This window comes from Haliotis rubra, unplaced genomic scaffold (genome assembly GCF_003918875.1).
Source record: "Haliotis rubra isolate DU_JTF1 unplaced genomic scaffold, ASM391887v1 Scf44, whole genome shotgun sequence".
NCBI classification, from domain to species: Eukaryota; Metazoa; Mollusca; class Gastropoda; order Lepetellida; family Haliotidae; genus Haliotis; species Haliotis rubra.
This window is the reverse complement of record NW_025767124.1, coordinates 244,140-256,483: the sequence shown is the minus strand read 5'-3', so window position 1 is coordinate 256,483 and position 12,344 is coordinate 244,140. Positions and strand designations below refer to the sequence as shown.

The following is a 12,344-nucleotide window of genomic DNA, read 5'->3' as shown; positions in this document are numbered from 1 at the left end:
CGCTCTCTCTCGGCCTCATCTACCATCACCGACAGAGTGGATGATCAACCGGAAATTTTGCACAGATAATCAAGCAATTAGGGAAGCTAATAGACCTATTAAGCCCGCGATTCAACAATCAGCTACCGACATTACAGTGTCACCAGTCCCAGACCCCCAAGCTTGGGCAGCGGACGCTCTAAGTCTATCATGGGAAGGCCTCAATGCGTGCAGCGTTTCGCCCGCCAGCAATAATACCTCAAGTATTACAGAAAATCAGACAAACACAGAGCCTACAACTCACTTTGGTGCGCCCTACTGGCGGCCAGAGCGTGGTTTCCCATACTAATTCAAGAAATCGGTCAACCAACACTGGAGCTACCCAAAGCGGCGCCAAACCTGTTAATTCATCCTCACACCAAACAAAGTGCGGAAACCCAGCAATGTTCCAACTACTGCGTATGGACTGTATACAAATGTGTTTAAACAAGAGGATATTCTGCCAGAGGCGGCAAAAGCAGTCGCGCTTGCCTTACGTTACTCAACTTCGTGGCAATGCGGCGACAAGTGGCACAGTTTGAAAATTATGCAACAAAGAAAGGGTTTACAGCAAGAGAGGCTTCACAACCTCAAGTGGCAGACTATTTGTGTTACCTCGCCAAAACAAACATTTAAAAGGTTCAGCGATATCAGCATATCTTGCGGCTTAGCTCTGTAATCACCATGAGAGCGGGTGTCAAATTGACAAGATCTCCAGAGTTACTGGCCTTACTACGAGCTTTCCGATTGGAGGACCAAAGCGGAAGTTCCACGCTTAGCTTGGGATCTGAATGTAGTGTTACAACACCTCACGAGTGAGGTCTATGAACCCTTGGAATCGACAAACTTTGAATTTCTCTCACAGAAAACATTGTTTCTGCTATAAGCTAGCCACAGCAGCAAGAATGTCTGAAATTCAGCTCTGGATTCACGAGAGGATACAGTTTGATGACAATCATAACACAGCGCACCTCGGATTAAGATGGGATTTCATTGCAAAAGAATCAACTGCCAGGTCAACCAGACAGATTATTCCACATCGAAGCTATCCTCTATTCTCGGATCACAAGATACACAAGACCTATCACTGTGTCGGTAAGAAGCTCAAAGTTTATTTCTGACGATCCAAAACAAGGAGAAGATTTCTCAAGCGTTTATTCATCCCATTATAAGCCTCTGAATCAAACAGAAGTGTCACGGACCTACAATATCTATTTGGATAAGGACTGTCATTCTCCGTGCCTACAAGGCAGCAGGCTTGGACCCACCAACAGCATCAAATCCACATGAGATCAGGGCACTGGCCTCTACCCTCGCCCTACGGTAACTGTTCCTTGAACTGCGATTATGGAAGGATGCTATTGGAAATCTAACATGGTATTTGCTAATCACTACCTAAGAGACATCACTACAGAAGATGTCTCTGGCATTCACCATTGGGACCACTGGTCCTCGGCTCAGCAACTGACAGTCCCTCGTAGGCGTTAAAATATTAGCCTCACAAGATTAATATGTATTTTATACATACTCATCTAGCTTATAACTCTAAGGAGTTTTAGGGCTATGTATATATGTTCAGCTTAAGTATTCTACCTTAAGCATATACTTGGATATAGTCAATTTCAGTGCCTCTATCAGAGTCACCTATATATATATATATATATAATTTATATGTATTGTTCAATATATTCATAATGTAATTCCCCTTTAATGGCTTTATATAACCTATGGTTTCTTTATACAGGAAACATCCTAAATCTAAGGCTTCATGAAGTTCCCGTAGGGGATATTACAGTATATCTATACAAAATCACTAATTATAAATCCAAAGTATTCTGTTACCCACCTCCGTTCCGTAGGATGCTACAAGCAAAAGAGCATGAGTCAGGATAAGGAAAAATATGTAATTTTTAGAGTAAAATTGATATTTTATACTTATCCTGACTCATGAGGTTAACTCCCTCCCATCCTCCACATAACACTTTGGATTTCCCTGTAAATTCAAGTGTTGGGCTCAAGCTAAATCAGGAGAGAGTGGAGCACATGGCCAGAGGGTGGCGACACCTTTTCCCGCCAGGGGAGACAAAGGGGAGCAACTCGTGGTGAGTACCAATTAGTGATTTTATTTTGAAGGGAGCTTCAAATAAGGAGATACAAGTGTTCCACTATGTTCGCAAGAAGAAGAAGACAAGCAAAAGAGCATGAGTCAGGATAAGTATAAAATATCAATTTTACTCTAAAAATTACATCTTTTTCAGGTCATTCTATGATTATTTATGTACAAATACAAGGGGCATAAATAATGTTCCTAGTTAGGTCATTGTTTGGATATGTACAAATTAGAGGAAGATAAACGTTGCCTGTCTGGTCATTGTATAATTATGCATGAACTGGTTTGGATAAGTTGCTTGTCCCTGTGTATATTTGGTGAAGGCAGACTAGTTTATATGGAAACAAGTAGTTACCAACAAACTTCTATGACACTATATATATTTATGCATAGAATGTGTCTTTGAGGAACCAGGAGTTGGAACCACTTTGTGTCAAGTTATCTCCCTTTGCTTGTTGAATATTTTAAACAATGTTGGTTTTGCATTAGCCATGTTGGTAGGACATTTCATGTCCCGGTCAGTGAGGCTGTGGGTGTGACAGTTCTTCATCCTATATTATTCAATGTATTTTCCTCCAAATGAAATGGATTGGTTAGCATCTGTCTATCTTATGATGCAGACTGTTTAGGAAATCCCTGAATTTCTGTTGAAGGAAGGAGAATGCTCCATCACTTAGTGGCCATTTTCATCCCCGTTCTAGATGTAAAAGTAACATGAGAAATTTCACTCATTATCTTTGTATATTCAACACTTTATACATTAACTGCTGTATCAATTTACATCATGAAATGTGAATTATCAGACAATTTCTGCAATCAGAATCAAATTTCCTGAGTTGAAGATTAGCAAGAACAAATTCCCCTTGAAGTGTCTGTCAGAAGATTGAAGAGCTCTATTTTAGATGTAACTTTCACAAATGATTGCTAGATCATTTAAAATATCTCGTGTCAGCACAACATATGACATGTTACTAGCAGAAGTTTTTTAATAATGATTGAATTGACTCAAAAGTGGCAGCATGGATTGGTATATAATTTTCAGTTTGTAAGGGGGAATTGATTCTTTGTGTTGGCACAATCTATAAATTTGACTCTAGTCTCTGAAACATCACTGCTGGTGTACATTTTATGATATTTGACCAGTGACTGCCAAAATGACAAAATGTGAGTTAATTTGTACCATACATTTATTACAACATCTAGAAATAGGCTTGTTGTATAGGACATGACCATTCTTAATAGTACTTATTTTGGACTGAAAGTGGCCGCTATGAGACGGTAATCTAGATACCACAACTAGATAGACTTATACCAGAGTTACTCTAAGGCATATTTTGTATTGATTGCTTTGATTACAAATCTGCTGGCCCTCATCTTCCAAAATTTAACACTTAAGGCTGAAGATGTTCACATGTTGGTAAAGACAAGTAATGAGAAGCACAAGATATATCAGTAACAGAATAAACTGTATTTACCATTGTATGGTTCCACTGCTTCTTACTTCCCAAGGATCTCAACTTTTGGTCTCCCCTGCCATGATATTGCTGGAATATTGCTAAAAGTGGCGTTAAACCAAAAATCACTCACTCACTCAGTCTCTTGTTCCTGAAGCCAAACAATAATTCCGGCTCTTTGACTGATTAGCTGGAAAAGATACCAAACCATGCAGTACACTACTTTCCTTATCTTGTTAAGTGTCACAAAAACTTTTGATGTCCCAATAAAATACTAATTATGTCTAATTCAAGTCTATTTCAACCACTGACCCAACAGTAAAGAAACAAGAATCTATAAACCAGGTAATTGAAAAGTGTCATTATGAAGGGACTCCACAAATTACTTGAGGTGATGCAGTTGACAATTTTGAACCTTTTAGTACAGCTTTGTTACAGAAAAGAATATATTAGCTACCTCATAAGTTATATGTTTGTTCTCATCATTACTGTAATATATATGTAGATGATGATATTGTTTATATTGTATGTATTCTCTGGGTTGATGTTTCACATTGAAGGCACATAACTCAACATTTTCACACTGAAGTTGAAACACAGAATATGCAACGATGACTGAATATTAAAGCTTGTAAGAATTAATATTGATAAAAGAGGTGTATTTCATATAATCCATTTCATGATGTAAGATATGTGTCATTGATGATTGTTTCAGTGATATTTCAAGCCAGATATGGACCCGTGAAGATCCGGGTTAGAATTGATCTTCAGTAACCCATGCTTGTTGTAAGAGGCGACTAACGGGATCGGGTGGTCAGGCTCGCTGACTTGGTTGACACATGTCATCGGTTCCCAATTGCGCAGATCGATGCTCATGCTGTTGATCACTGGATTGTCTGGTCCCGACTCGATTATTTACAGACCGCCACCATATAGCTGGCATATTGCTGAGTGCGGTGTAAAGCTCAACTCACTCACTCAAGCCAGATATGTGAATTTAGTTGTGTACTCCTCAGAATTATTGAATGGCCACTATGATCCCTTCTGATAGAGGCTGCTCATTCACTACAGGGTAGGGGTGGGTGGTCAGTTGGTGTTGGAGCTGAATCTTATTTTGTCGAAACACACACACTGAACCCCCACCCGTTGTATCTAAAATTTTCTCATGACAACCACCATATGGTAGTGACAGATTTTGGCACCCCACCCCATCCCCCATCCTCCTTTCTTTCACTGTTATTTCTCTTGACCTCCAACCTCCCTTGACAATCACTCCATGATAAATTACCAGTCGCTGGTTGAGATGTATAGTTGAATATTTCAATATTTTCAAATGTATGTTTTAAGTACAGGTTTCATTTTGTGTGTAGACTATAATTGAGGATGATGACAAAATACCTTACCTCCGTGTCAGAACACCCCATACATTATAAGCATGAAGTAAATTATCAAATGATCAGTACATTGTCATATGCTCATCAGGAATTTCAAATTGATTGTATTGTATAGCTTCTCACATGTGTAAAACTGTTAGAAGAATCATAAATGGCATTTACTTTATAATGGTCATACCATGCAATGTTGGTATCTACTGCATCTTATTAGGGAGCGATCCTTATACCTGTAGCAGGTTTTGAGGTAGTCTTGTGGCTGAACTGTTATATGTTTGCTCGCCCTGCCAAGGAGTGGGTTTATTTACCCAAATACATGTAGTTGAAGCCCATCTCTTGGAAGTTGTATAAAGTGACGTAAGATGGTGAAGGGATAACAATACATGTGGAAATATTGTGCTATTCATCAGTAAGATATCCATGTGGAATATCTCTGTTAGTATGGTTTTCTTTATATTAAAGAAGATCCTGAGTTTTGTCCATATTGGTACAGCATCACTTATTTTGTACATTTTGATTTCTCTTGTTTTGTGTCAAGGCATAGGTGCCCAAGTTATCAGGTCCCCATTTTACAAAGCGATCATAGTGCTACGATGATTGTAGCTCCTATACTTTAACATAGAGTTACGACAGTCATAGTGCTAAGATCGCTTTGTGTAACAGGGCCCAGGGCCTCATTCCTCAAAGCGATCATAGTGCTACGACTATTGTAGCTCCTATACTTTAACATAGAGTTACGACAGTCATGGTGCTAAGATCGCTTTGTGTAACAGGGCCCAGGGCCTCATTCCTCAAAGCGATCATAGTGCTACGACTATTGTAGCTACCTAGTCTTTAAGAACATAGGGAGTTCACGACAGTCATAGTGCTAAAGATCATAGTGCTTTGTGTCATCTACTTTAACATGTAACAGGGCCCAGGGCCTCATTCATAGTGCTCAGCTATATCATAGTGCTAACGCCCACTATTGTAGTCACATACTTTAACATAGAGTTACGACAGTCATAGCGCTTTGTGAAACAGGGCCCAGGACTGCTGTAATCCAGTATGGAGAAGTTACCATGCCACATTACACTGGTCCTGGGTTTGAATCCAAGCATTTCTTCCTTGGTTTGTTAACATTTGTGGCTTTGCCCCTGATGATGGATTCGACTAACGTTGTGAACATCTGCATGGTAGGTCAAGCTGTCTAAGCTGAGGTCATTGGTTCAAAACCGAGATCCAAGGTTTTTTGTCAAGGTTTGATAGGATGAGACATGTTCTCAGAGGTTTCACCAAAGTGATAAATGTCTCAGACCTGCATCACTTTGGGTGTAACTCCATCAATAGGTCTACATGCTGTTGATACTGACAACAGAAAATGTGGTGTTAAACTCATTCGCTCATCGATTGCTTCTGTACATTATGCTTTGTTTCCCATTCTCTACTGGCAGTTAATAAATGTTTCTGTCTTGTGGAATGTGTTTTGTTCCAAAGATAACAGTTCCTTGTTTATGCCTTCATATACCATGTTATGGTATTTCAGAAAGCTTAACAAAAACGGAAAAGATACTTCTCAGGTACTCTTCAGTGATAATAGGAAAGCCTTGACTTATCAGAAGATATTTTCTTCTTATAGCTTTGTATAAGGCTGCTAGCCTGTTCTGCACACTTTAAACATCACTGTTCATGTAGACACTTGTGGCTGACATTGCTGAGTGTCACAGTTGTAACCTGTATTACTGACCGGGCAGGACATGTTGAGGCTTTAACACCTGGTGTCATCACAGATTTTCAGTGATCCATTCATACACTTTTCACCACTGTATTGCCTTTAATCCCCAATGGAATCTATACTGAGGGAAACAAATAAGGGAACACCACTTTTTGGCAGTGTTCCTTTATTTATTCTCAGATTTCCTCCCACAGCCCTGTTCAAAGCTTGTGAATGAAACTGGAAAATATTAAAGGAATACTTGAATTTTCCTGTGTTCCTTTATTTGGTTCTCTCGGTATATTTTGACTCATATTTGTGACAGATTATTCTCTGGCCTTCATGTTTTATAATCAAGTTTGTAATTCCTTTATATCAGTATATATTAGCCTCCAATTTAATTTTCTCGTTTAAAAATATATTTTGTAAATATACCATCAGCAGGAAACATTATTAAATTAATTAAACATAAATGCATTGGAAAAAAGCATATTTTTAGTCACAGCATTGTGATTTTGTTAAATTTTCAAACATTGAAGGTTAAAACAAGAAAGTGAATATGCCTGAAAGTATAAACATTTGAAATTTTCTACGTCACAATTGTTAAGTTTGGTAAAGTGTTGAACGCCATTATTCAGTGATAGGCTGCTTGGTAGCATAGTGGTCCAAGTGTTTGATTCTTCACATAACTACAGGCTAGTATCTGTTCGTGTCCTCTTGTTTAAATAATTCATCAGTTATGAAATCAATGCCTTGTCATTTTTCTGATCACGTTTGTTGTGTCTTCAAAAATGTTACAATGAAATTAACCTCTGACCATTGAAATTTGTTTTATGCAAATTGACCCTGTGTATACACTCTGTCTTATTGAAGTTTGTTGTGACTAAATCATTCCAAGTCTCTGTTGGCAGCCCGGTTATCTCTCTTGTATTTCCTCCATCTCTGTGGTTTCAGCATCATCCTGATTTGAACTGGAAAGAAGGGTCTGACCAATTCTCTCTCTCTCTCTCTCTCTCTCTCTCTCTCTCTCTCTCTCTCTCTCTCTCTTATGGCAGTTTTGGTGACTGGTGTTGATCAACACAAGCTGCATGTCAGGTCATTGGTCTGTAATATCTAAAGCCAATTGAACTTCATGGAATTCTCTTTGTAAGATTTGGTATGGTTCATAATGGTTTAAAATCTTCATTTAGACAGAAGGAATGCTTGCAAACAGAATATGAATGAAGCATCTTTTGTTTGGTGTGAAAGTTTGAAAGATTTCCCTGATGCAGGTCTTGGGTTTTTCAGCACCATTTTGTTTTATTTTGGCCCTGAGGCTTTTGATGCACTTATGTACTGAGTGAGTGAGTGAGTTTAGTTTACGCAGCACTCAGCAATATTCCAGCTATATGGCGGCCTAATGTACTGAGAAAAAGTGCACTACCCAATGCTTTTCACATTTTAGGATGACCCTCCTCAAGTCCTTTACATTTTTCCATGACTCTCCCTGAAAAGACAAAATACAAAAGCTCTTTATTTTAAAATCTCCTCTTCTTTGATGATCCTCCCCAAATATGTGTATGGTTTTTTCAGACCCGTTCCTCACAGGTTAAGATGACATGTATACTATTGAGGGCTGTTTAGGCTTAGTACACCCAAATTGCTGACTGATGATAAATCAGATATGTTTTGTAACCATGGTGATAATGGAATATTTGCTTAGTTCCTTTAATGTAAAGACTAGTTCTTTCGATGTATAAATAATTTCACCATAAATAATATATTTTGGATGAGCAATCTCATGTTCCTGTTCATAGGGTGGATCAATGTTACTGTTGAATCTGTTGTTTTGTGTTTACTTATTTACATGTTCTGTTACCATGGTTACATACAGGAATGTGGCACCACTAATTGTGATTATGGCATCATTATTGAAACAGATATGATTGTAATAGGGATCTGGGTGCCATTGTACAAAACAACCTTAGCGCTAAGGCTACCTTAAGTCTATGTTAAAGTATGGGAGTTATAGTCACCTTAGCGCTAAGATCGCTTTGTACAACGGCACCCAGATGCTTAAGCTCAGTGTTTTGATTGGTTGCATGTCATCGCATCTCAATCGTGTGGATTGATGCTCATAACGTCAATCACTGGATTCTCTTACTCATACCTGATTATTTACAGACTGCCATAGATAATATTGCTGAGTGGGCATTATCAACAAACAAGAAAACCGTGATTATAGTAATACTTCGTCTCTATTGAATTGAAAGATCTGGTAAATTCCTACATGCAGAAGTATTTTATTTTTGACATTTTCAGAAAACACAAGATCTTGATGACACAAGTATCCAGTTATTTTTTTATCTCTTTGTCACTGAGCAATGGTTGAAAACTGCCTATGCAGCACTAAACTAATCTATCAGTGTCTCTCACTCATGCTAAGATGGCCTTCTGTAATAATAGTGTAGTCAAATGTCATGTCCTTTTGAATTTAAGCATCCAAGAGATTGATGTTTAGAGACTGAGATCATCATCCAATTGTCTTGGAATCTTGCCAGTATATTTTCACTGTGTTATCATGTCCAATAAATGTACATACATTCTTTAATTCCTACACATTGTCAAATCCTGTTTTGTCTAAACTGTTTTGAATGTAGTCAAAACTCCCTGACAGATTGATTGAAAAAGCCGAACAATGCAAGTCTAGGGCCAAAACAATTGTGGCTTTAGATTTTCGTAAAAAATGTCAATATTAAACATAAGAACTGAACTTTGTCTTTTCATACAGTTGTGTTAGTTTTGTATTTGATTGGTGTAACATGGTAGGATCAGTGCTAGCATTTCCCATAAGTCTTCTCTATAATCATTGAAAAGTAAAATGACTGGAAGTGTTCCTTTGGCTATTTTCATTTGGTGCTGCAATTTGCTGAGTTGCCTCCCTTAGATGTGTCAGGAAGCTAAGGTCAGTGCTGTGGATATGGTTTGCCCTGAAGGTTTCCAGTAATTTCAGCACCATACCTGTTGGATTCACCAAAGTGGTAAATGTCTCAGACCTTGATAACTTTGGGTTTTCACCTGATGCCATGATATAACTGCAACACTGTTCAAAGCTTAGTTGAACCAAACTCACTCACTCAATCACATATCTCCCTTATTTGTGTTTAGTCATATCTAGATATAAATGATACAACAAGATTTCAGATTACCATAGTGCTTTTATTGCTTACGAGTATTGAACCTATTTGTTGTCTGTTTCCTGAGTTTGGATGTACATTGTATCATATTTAAGCAGGAAGATGTAATTTTGTACATAGTATGTGTTTGCAATTCTGATATGCATATAACAAAGAGACCTGTTAGATTGTTCTTTCCTCATTGCAACATTCGTCTGGACATACATTGTATTGTAGTGTGTGTGTATCCAACATAAACTGTATCATAGTGTTAGTGTATGCATAGTGTATTACCTGAAACACGTCTCCTCATTGTACTATTACTAAGCTGCTAGGTAAATGTTTCATTACCTGAGACATGTCTCCAAAGTATGCTGTTACTGAGCTGCTTGGTAAATGTTTCATTACTAAGCTGCTAGGTAAATGTTTCATTACCTGAGACATGTCTCCAAATTGTGCTGTTACTGAGCTGCTTGGTAAATGTTTCATTACTAAGCTGCTAGGTAAATGTTTCATTACCTGAGACATGTCTCCTCATTGTACTGTTACTGAGCTGCTTGGTAAATGTTTCATTACCTGAGACACGTCTCCTCATTGTACTGTTACTAAGCTGCTTGGTAAATGTTTCATTACCTGAGAAGCTGCTAGGTAAATGTTTCATTACCTGAGACATGTCTCCTCATTGTACTGTTACTGAGCTGCTAGGTAAATGTTTCATTACCTGAGACACGTCTCCTCATTGTACTGTTACTGAGCTGCTAGGTAAATGTTTCATTACCTGAGACATGTCTCCAAAGTATGCTGTAACTGAGCTGCTTGGTAAATGTTTCGTTACTAAGCTGCTAGGTAAATGTTTCATTACCTGAGACATGTCTCCAAAGTATGCTGTAACTGAGCTGCTTGGTAAATGTTTCATTATTAAGCTGCTAGGTAAATGTTTCATTACCTGAGACACGTCTCCTCATTGTACTGTTACTAAGCTGCTAGGTAATCTTTTCATTACTAAGGTGCTTGGTAAATGTTTCATTACCTGAGACATGTCTCCTCATTGTACTGTTCCTGAGCTGCTAGGTAAATGTTTCATTACCTGAGACATGTCTCCTTATTGTACTGTTACTGAACTGCCAGTTAAATGTTTCATTACCTGGATGTATGATCAACCAGATTACCAACCCCATCTCAGTATGTGCATGTTCAAGTTTGTATATACTCCATTCTACTGAGCAACTGAGAAGCCTGTACTAATCTAGGTGAGCTTTAGCCTACCTTCATATTATTGGTTATGTACATTTCAGGTAAACACTGTCTGTATTTACCTTATCTTCATATTGGTTATGTACATTTCAGGTAAACACTGTCTGTATTTACCTTACCTTCATATTGGTTATGTACATTTCAGGTAAACACTGTCTGTATTTACCTTATCTTCATATTGGTTATGTACATTTCAGGTAAACACTGTCTGTATTAACCCTCCCTTCATATTGGTTATGTACATTTCAGGTAAACACTGTCTGTATTAACCCTCCCTTCAAATTGGTTATGTACATTTCAGGTAAGCGCAGTCTGTACTTAACCTACCTGAATATTGCCAGAATTTGAAAGTATGTGTATTTTAGTTTAACATTAGTAAGCACTGTTTGTTAATTTGCTTACCTGATTATGTGGATTTTTTAAAGTCAGTACATTCTACAAAGCAGCTATGAAGTATTCACACAATGCATTGATAAACTTCTTTCAGCTTTGGGTACCCGAGTTGTCAGCATATTTTTAGAACACATTTACCTTACTTGTTCATTTATACAAGAAGTTGGTGCCAAAACACATGTATTCCATGATAACCAAGAATGGTCACTCTTGCAGATAAACCCCTGATTCCTCTGTGTGAACTGTTCATACCCCGGGACAGTTACCATGCCCCAGATGACTAGTGTACATAGCAATAAATTATGAAACATTTGTATACATAGGGCATAATTTCTATTGCCTGTAAAGACTCATTGTATATAGAGCATGTATCCCATCATCAAGATATTCATATTTTCAAACTGAATCTTTCTAGTTTTTCACATTATGTACTTTTATGAGTGAGTTATACTCAACATACTGAGTATTGTTGGGACTTTTTATTGACATGTTTGATAACAAATGGTTATGCAAGTGTTGTGTTCAAATAAAAACTTTCAACAATGACACTAATGTTGTTTGTCTTGCTAACATAATCAAACCACCTCAGTCCACACTAACTTAACACTCCTGAAGGGTTAGGTCAGGGATTTACCTCGAGTCCTGTATTTGAGGGTCCCTGGGACTCGTACTCTTAATTTTCAGGGGTCCTGGACTACAAAATGGGGTTCCCAGACATTTAAATATTATTATTAATACTGTTATTGTATTGTGTATCGTGATCATCACAGTAATTAAACTGCAAATGATAACCCAGCTAGTAGCAAACTCAGTGATAACTTATTGTTACTAAATTGGAATTTTTACAAAAAGGATTTGGACGTTTTCTGCATCCCT

At 37.8% G+C, this 12,344-nt stretch overlaps 2 long non-coding RNA genes across 9 annotated transcripts; one reads left to right on the top strand and one right to left on the bottom strand.

Moving 5' to 3' along the window:
- Positions 1-9,310: 9,310 nt before the first annotated feature.
- On the top strand, positions 9,311-12,016 carry LOC124289343. 3 transcript variants are annotated; one of them, XR_006901666.1, is made up of 5 exons: positions 9,311-10,438; positions 10,470-10,640; positions 10,752-11,116; positions 11,221-11,324; positions 11,377-12,016. It is a non-coding gene; the product is annotated as an uncharacterized LOC124289343 (long non-coding RNA). The 3 variants fall into 3 exon arrangements; XR_006901668.1 differs by having other exon boundaries at positions 9,311-10,381; positions 11,221-12,016; XR_006901667.1 differs by having other exon boundaries at positions 10,470-10,583; positions 11,221-12,016.
- On the bottom strand, positions 10,075-11,041 carry LOC124289344. Of its 6 annotated transcripts, none has more exons than XR_006901673.1 (5): positions 10,939-11,041; positions 10,768-10,908; positions 10,486-10,599; positions 10,398-10,454; positions 10,075-10,115 (listed from the first exon to the last, which is right to left on the bottom strand). It is a non-coding gene; the product is annotated as an uncharacterized LOC124289344 (long non-coding RNA). The 6 variants fall into 6 exon arrangements; XR_006901669.1 differs by having other exon boundaries at positions 10,111-10,172; positions 10,314-10,454; XR_006901670.1 differs by having other exon boundaries at positions 10,111-10,172; positions 10,371-10,454.
- Positions 12,017-12,344: the final 328 nt, after the last annotated feature.